The following is a 7,982-nucleotide window of genomic DNA, read 5'->3' as shown; positions in this document are numbered from 1 at the left end:
CCAAACTTATAATCAGTAAAGGTTTAGTTATCTAAGTATTTCCCCATGAAAGACTTAGGGGAAACAACCTACATTCTTGGGATTAAAATTTATTAAAATAGAAAGTATAGATTACTGGGCCTAAGTTAAAACACATACATAGACAAGATATTGACTAGATTTAATATAGAAGAATCCAAGAAAGGATTTTTACCCATGTCCAAAGTTGTATATCTTTCAAAAGATATGTCTTCTAACACATAATCTGAGAGAGATAAAATGAGTCAGATCTTATATGCCTTGGTTATATGATCAATCATATATGCCATGCTATGTATAAGGATTGATATCTTATTCGCCTTGAACATTTGTAGTAGATATCAATCAAATCAAGGTGAAAAACACTTAATGGTTATCAATAACATCTTAAAGTACTTGAAAAGGACTAAAGATGCATTTTAGGATGATGAAAGGGAATTTGAAATCATTATAAGAGACTACAATAATGTTAGTTTCCAAATTAATCGAGACAATTACAAATCCTAATCAAAATTTGTGTTTTGTTTGAATAGTAGTGTAGTTAGCTGGAAAAGCTCTAAGCAAAGTATAGTGTTTGAGTATATTGCTCTTTCATAAATAATAAAAGAAGTTATATGAATCAAGAAGTTCATTACTAAACTTAAAGTGGTTTTGAGTATCATCGAGTTGATTGAGCTCTATTGTGACAAAAATAGAGGAATTGTTTTAACAAAGAAACCATAGTCTTATCAAAGGTCCAAGCACATACTCATACGATATCACCTAATCTAGGAGATTGTATAATGAGGTGATTAGCAAAGATTGATATAGATAACAATTTAGTTGACTCATTGGCAAAACCTCTGTCATAGCAGAAACATGATAGACATGTGGTCAAACTTGATATTAGATATTTAACAGATTAGTTATAGTGTAAGTAAAAGATTGTTAGGGTAGGTACTCTAAAGGTAATCGAATTTGACATTTGTGATTGTAATTTTATATTAATAATAAATAAAGAATTATTTGTTATTTAATTCATTGATGTGTATCAATTCATACTGAAGAATCACTGAGATAGACAAATTTTTATGTCTTAGCCTTGAGAGATATTGATTGATGAAAAGATTGAATTGCATATAACTGTAATGTTATAAAAGCTTAAGAGATGTTCACTGACACTTTATCGATCAGGTGGCAATGATACTTTGCTAGATGTCAATCTTGGTCTCTGTCTAGATTCGCCCTAAATTTGGGCACTACTGGATTAATAGAGAGTTTATGGGTCACTCGCATATAAAAGTAGAATCAAACTCAAATAAGTGGATTGTTTGTTGATAATCTTGATGTTTAAGAAAGAGAGAAAGACTACGAATGAACTAAGTCTACCCAGTGGGTTGAGAGGACTCAGTTTGACTCTGCCTTGACAAAAGTTCATGACCATGCACTTTAATGTGCCATTCATGCACTTAGTGGTCATGGTGCCAACTATGCAAATCCAAGGCACCACTGGCACCATGAAAAAAAATCAATAAATAAAGGCATGAACAACTGGATAAGAGAATGCCCACTTATGCAATGCTTGAAACATGTCGACTATGCATGTTTACATGCCAGTCATGCATATATGTGTTGAAGGATGTCCTATATGCTTAAAATTCTATTAAAGCTTAGACACCTGCATATATGTATAAGGCATAATTATTTGCGTATTATGGGAGACCAGAAAAAAGACTGAAACCTTAGTCGCTGCTCACTCATTTTTTCTTTTTTCCTACTTAAATAGTGAATCCAATTAAGAGCCCTAGCAACCTCTTTGCCTAGATTTCCTTTGTCATGTTTGTACTCTACGTGGATACTAAGGCACCATTTCGTGAGGGTTAGATAGCGTTCTTTGTTTTGCCATGTGAAGGTTGAAAGAGCTATCAATGTAACATGTTCATGAATGTATATTTAAAAAGAGTATCTTGGTCAAGGTTTTCAGGTTTGTATGATTTTTAAATTTTTAAATTCTATTATGCTACTACTTATTGGCGCCTTGAAAACCTTACACATACATGGCTCTATATAAGTGTGACTTCTATATTCCAAAATTGTGAACAACTAACATGTACAAGTACATTTATGCTTGAAATTTTGCCAATGCATATACATACACAACTCTTGTACGAGTGTACTCTATGGCTTTAACTGGGCATGACTTCAATGTATGCCTTCATGTCTATAGAAGAGGCAAAACGTAACTCCTTTTATAGGAAATGTATTGGCATACATGTTAAGCATGTATGATCATACATTAGTCTTAGAAACTTTAATTTTGATTTATCAATGTATGCCTTGTTCACGTACGCGACACCCTTCTTGTGACTTTTTCAAAAGCCAATGTATGGGCATACATTATTCTCTATATGAGAGTATATTGTTTTTTCTTCTATACGAGAGTACATTGTTGCTTTGACCATGTTGACTTACCTAGCAAATGCATGACTTGAATGTATGAGAAGAGGATGCTCATGACTTGTCTATATTAAGCATATATGGGTATATATCTTGGTATGTACAAGAATACATCCACATCTAATTAAGTATTAGACATACATCAAAGAGTTACAGGTGTACATGACCTAAAATGTTGCATTTTTCAACTTTTGTCCTTTTGGTCATGAATAATTCAAGCTCTAGACAAGATAGACAAGTTCACATAGTTTTTATTATGATCAAAACAAGTAAGGGTCCAATAATATCTCCCTTTTTTATTAATGACAAAAATTAAGTTTACAAACAATTTTAAATTGATGAAAATGCATTTGAACATTGGCTAAATTATACTACATACTCCCCATCTTTTAAAGCCTTGAACTCCTTCATCACAACATTTTAAGCATATTTTGCCATTATACATATTCATTAGAATCAACCCAACAATTTTTATTTCTTATTAACTATATGCATATTATCAAACTAAGCTGCATTTTGACACATTTCTCCCCTCCACTGTCATAAATCAAATAAAGTAAGGATATAAACTTATCAATACCATAACATTTCAAAAAGCAAAAAAAAAAAAAAAACGCTTGGGCTCAGTAATATCCATTTTATCAACAACATCGACAACATTGCTGACAAAGAAATTACCCACAACATCTATAATATTATCAACGATAATATTTGAAATATGATTAAATAACATATCACTTCAACAAAACATGTGCATCAACATACCTAGAAGAATTCTCAAAATCATAATGTCCATTTTATTGCAAAGAAAATAATAAACATAAATTTTAATTTATTGCCAACGATGTAATTCAAAATATCAATTTCAAATACTAGAGTCATTTTATAAAATATATAGTTCATATCAGACATTTAAATAAAATATAAAAAAAGATGTTCCTCAATGACATGAAAGTGCATAAAGAAATGAAATTGCATGAAAAAATTATGATCATGATGAAGACGATGGATGTTAACGGTCTCTGGATCTAGACTAATGGAAACGAAAATCTAGAAGGTTATGGTACAATTGGGGAACCTCTTTACTTAGCGAATTAACCCGATAAAAAAGTATATCTATTTTGTTGTCCATCAATTATTGTAAAGAGACTACCTTTCCATTTAACGTGTCTATTTTTATATATTCTATGAATTGTTGCATCTTTGATGGGGATTGTTCTTCTTCCCTGTGATTCTACCTGACCTGTTTTCTTCTTTGGTAGAAATTAGTTTTAGGCATAGAATGTGCTTGAATTCTAGCTAGTTGTTCTCCTAGTCCTTCCCTAGCTTCTTGCCTTGCTCCAACCAACCTTCAAATGTCATTTTGACCTTTTTCAAGGATTCTCATTAATCCAATGCGACTCGGTAAATTCTTGAATGAACTCTTCACTTTCCTCTTTTAATGGTAGACCCAATTTCAAAGCAAAAAGTGTAATCAACATTCCAAAATCAGTAATCATATTTACAATTTGAATGGCCCCAATTTTTTTGATTAACCATCTTGCTATATCTATCTACCTTCCTTGTAACATAAACTCTAGAAGCAACATGTCTCTAACATAATCATGCCTATTAATATTTGTTTAGACATTCAAGGTGTATGAAATAATCTTATGCAACACCCTAGGGGTCGAGTTTCTTAATTGAGAAGATTTCAATATATGAGCGTTAAAATATGCTTCTCCTCCGAACCTAAGTTAGACAACCTCTGAATCATAGTTTTGGGCATATCTAAAAACCCTTCACAATCACATTCAAGTTACTCAACAAACTTTTTTAAGATCATTTCCCAATGTAAATTTTGAAATCTAAATTTCACAATATAACTTGTAACATTTCTCATCCTCTTTCTAGGAATCTCCAATGCTCTATAAAACTCATTCACTAAATTCATGTATACATTCAAATTCATCAAAAAAATTTTACCCCCCTTCCCTACTTTCATCAAATTTCCAATTTCATTACTCAATCCTATTTCATTCAAAATATTCCACGAGAAATTTCCATCAACAAAATACCTCTTTTTACTTGTCTTTCGAGCCTTTCCCAATGTTTTTTTTTAAATCTTGAAACACAATGCTGTAAAACCTTCTTAGGAGTTCCTTCCCTTTCTCACAGGTAGCTTCATCCTTGGAGGCATTGTGGCCTTGATTGATGTTTGAATAAAATAAAATTAATGAAATCTTGTAGAGAAATGAGAGCTAAGATGATTTTCGTTCAAATGGGAATGATTTTGTGCAAGAAAAATGAGTTTTGTGACTAATTTGAGTGAAGAATCAAGGAGAAATCATGCAACTAGGGTTTGAATGAAGCACGAAATCTAAAAAGAAACCCAAATTTTCTTTTATAGAAACTAAGGCATGGTCACATGTTGTTTAATGTATGTTGTATAGATAGCTTGTTTTAAAATAAAAGTCTGAAAAACATATGGGTGTATATTAACCCATGTATAATTATACATCCATGAATTTTGAAACCAAAAGACGTATTTCGCATAGGTGTACATTATGTATATATAGGGCATGACTTAGTAAAATTTTGTCAAAACTAGTTGATATGTGGTCCAAACCACTTAAGTGAGAGTTACGTACAGTTGTACATATAAAATACAGGTCGTACATGATATATAATGTACAGAATTTTTAAAATCAATGGAAGATACTTAAAAACACTAATTTCATGCATTGAATCAAAACACAACAAGACACAAATCTTGTATATCTTGCTCCTTTTTGTGGGAATTTTATATAAACTAAGTTTTGATTGATATCAAATGCAAGTTCAATTCTACTTAACTCAGATTCGCATTATGCATTGAGAACACAATCAAATTCATACACATCGACAATTTAAGCAACCATAAAATGTAATATATCAAAATTATTGAAACATATTCATAGAATGAAGTTCAAATAGTTAACGAATTCAAGTATCAATAAAGAGCATAAGGTTCTTAAATTGAGAGTGTTATGCACTTACTTGAGATAAGTTAATTATCCTAACCTCTCTTTTTGAAAGAAGAATTGATTTTTCAAATTAGCTTGATGCACAGTATTCTTCGTTTAGGAATTACCACCTTCATTGATTTTCCTTTCAACCTTAACATTTACTAGGCGAACAATCTCATATACCTAGTCATATGCCTTGTACAACAATTTTTTTTACTATTCTTTGATTTCAATGTACAAGGCACACCCAAAAAAGAAATTAGATTTTTTTTTTTGATACCCAAATGGTTTTAGGTTCACTTATCTTGAATGGTTTATCATTCCTAATGGGTCATCTTTTAGTATGTCCAATGAAAGCACAAAATTTGTATTTCAAGTGCAATGAATGTAAATTCTTTAATGACTTATATGATTTTATAAATGGATTACCACCACTAAAACCTAGATCTTTTATATTTAAGTCATTTCTTTGTGATGCAAACGTCTTATCTAACATTTTAGTTTAAACTTTGAATTTTTCTAAAATCTTATTTGAGTTAGCCATTTTCTTCTTAAATGCATTATTTTTACTTATAAGACTTTTTAATTCAATTGATATTGTAATCTTTTTATTTTTTATCAATTCAAGTTCATTTTTTATTTTAGCATGTTCATTTATGAGATTTTCTTGATCATTTTTTATAAATGTCAATTGTTTCCTTAGTAACTTGTTTTTAGAGCACATGCATTTGTATTCATCCATTAGAGAGTTAAATATTTTTTGTAATTCATTAAATGAGTAAGCATTAGAATCACCTACCTCTTCCTTTGATTGACTCAAAGCCATGAAACATAGATTAGTTCTCTCATTTTTTGGCTCACTTTTGTTACTTGAATTATCACTTCCGCTCCAAGTGGCCACAAGTGCCTTCTTTTTGAACCTCTTGTCTTTCTTTCTCATCATAAGTTAAAGACACTTTTGTCAGATGTGATTGATTTTTTTGCATTCATAGCAAATGATTTCATTGTCACCACCCTTCTTGTACTTTGATCTCATGAGGTTTTTGCCTTTGCTTCTTGAAAGAAATTTACTAAATTTTCTTACAAGAAGACTTGCATCTCCACTAAGGAATCACTTTCTTCATTTTCCACCTTTAAAGTTATGCTCCTCTTTGGTTTGGTTTCCTTTTCCTTGGGATTTCTTTTCATCTCATAAGTTAATAAACTTCCTATAAGTTCATCCATGCCTATCTTACTGAGGTTTTTTGATTCTTCAATGGTTGTTGCTCTCATGTTTGAAGAATTTGGCAATAATCAAATAATCTTCTTAACAAGCTTAACTGTCTCAAATCTTTTTCCAAGTCCTTTTAGATCATTCATTAGGTTTGAAAATTTCTTGTACATGTCAGTAATGTTCTCCCTTGACTTCATTTTAAACAACTTGTATTCCTGGAAATAAGCTCGGTTTTGGAATCTTTCATTTGATTAGTTCCTTCATGTATGGTTTGAAAGTACTCCAAATTTCTTGTGTTGATTTACCAACAAAATCTCTATTAAATTCAGTTAAATTTAAAGTACAAAACAACATATTCATAGCTTTTGCATTTAAAAGTTTCTCATCTTCATCATTATAGTTTAGGGCAAGCTTGTCCTAAGGTCTCTAGGCATAAGATCATTGTGTTTTATTATTCTTCATAATTTAAAGTATACGTATTGGATGTGGAGTCTCATCTTAATTTTTTATTTATTGTAAGTTATACCACAAAACAATGACGATCTAATAATGTTATGTCCTTCACAAAAAAAAAAAGGTAATTATGTTATCCATTCTATTTTTTTATCTTAAACTTGAAAAATCATTAGATTTTATGATCTAGGCTTGAACAATTGGAAAGGTTCATATAATTGTTGGATTTGGAGAAGTAACTATTGCCATCCAAAAATAACTTATTTTTTTTAAAATATAGGTATGTACGGGTGTATGTTCCAGCTGTATAGGCATACCTGACTACTTGTTAGATAAAGTCAATCTCAGTTAGACTTCCCAATTATCAAATTTTCCTTGCACCACATGAATGTACACATGGGCAAAATACAACACACATACGTACATAACTCTATATGAGTGTGTGTTCGATATTCCAAAGTTGTGAACAACTAATAGTACACCTAAAAATTTGCCTATGCACAAGCATAAATGGCTTTTCTATAGGCATACGCTATGACTTTGACTTGGCTTGACTTCATTGTATGCCTTTATATGTACAAGAGAAGCAAGGTGCGAATCCTTTATATGGGAAATGTACAGGTGTGCATGTTGAGAATGTACGAGCATAGATTACACTTTGAAAATTTGACTTTGCTTTCACGATGTATGCCTTCTTCATGTACAAGACACCTTCCTCATGAATTCTTCAAAAGGCCAATGTATGGGCGTAAATTATTGCTTTAACCATGTTGACTTGGCTTGCAAATGCATGACTTGAAGGTATGGGAAGAGAATGTTCCTGACTTAAGGTATGGGAAAAGAATGCTCATGACTTGCCTAAATTAAGCGATGTA

The sequence above is a fragment of the Mangifera indica genome, chromosome 17, assembly GCF_011075055.1.
Source record: "Mangifera indica cultivar Alphonso chromosome 17, CATAS_Mindica_2.1, whole genome shotgun sequence".
NCBI lineage: Eukaryota > Viridiplantae > Streptophyta > Magnoliopsida > Sapindales > Anacardiaceae > Mangifera > Mangifera indica.
Note: the sequence above shows the minus strand (reverse complement) of the source record.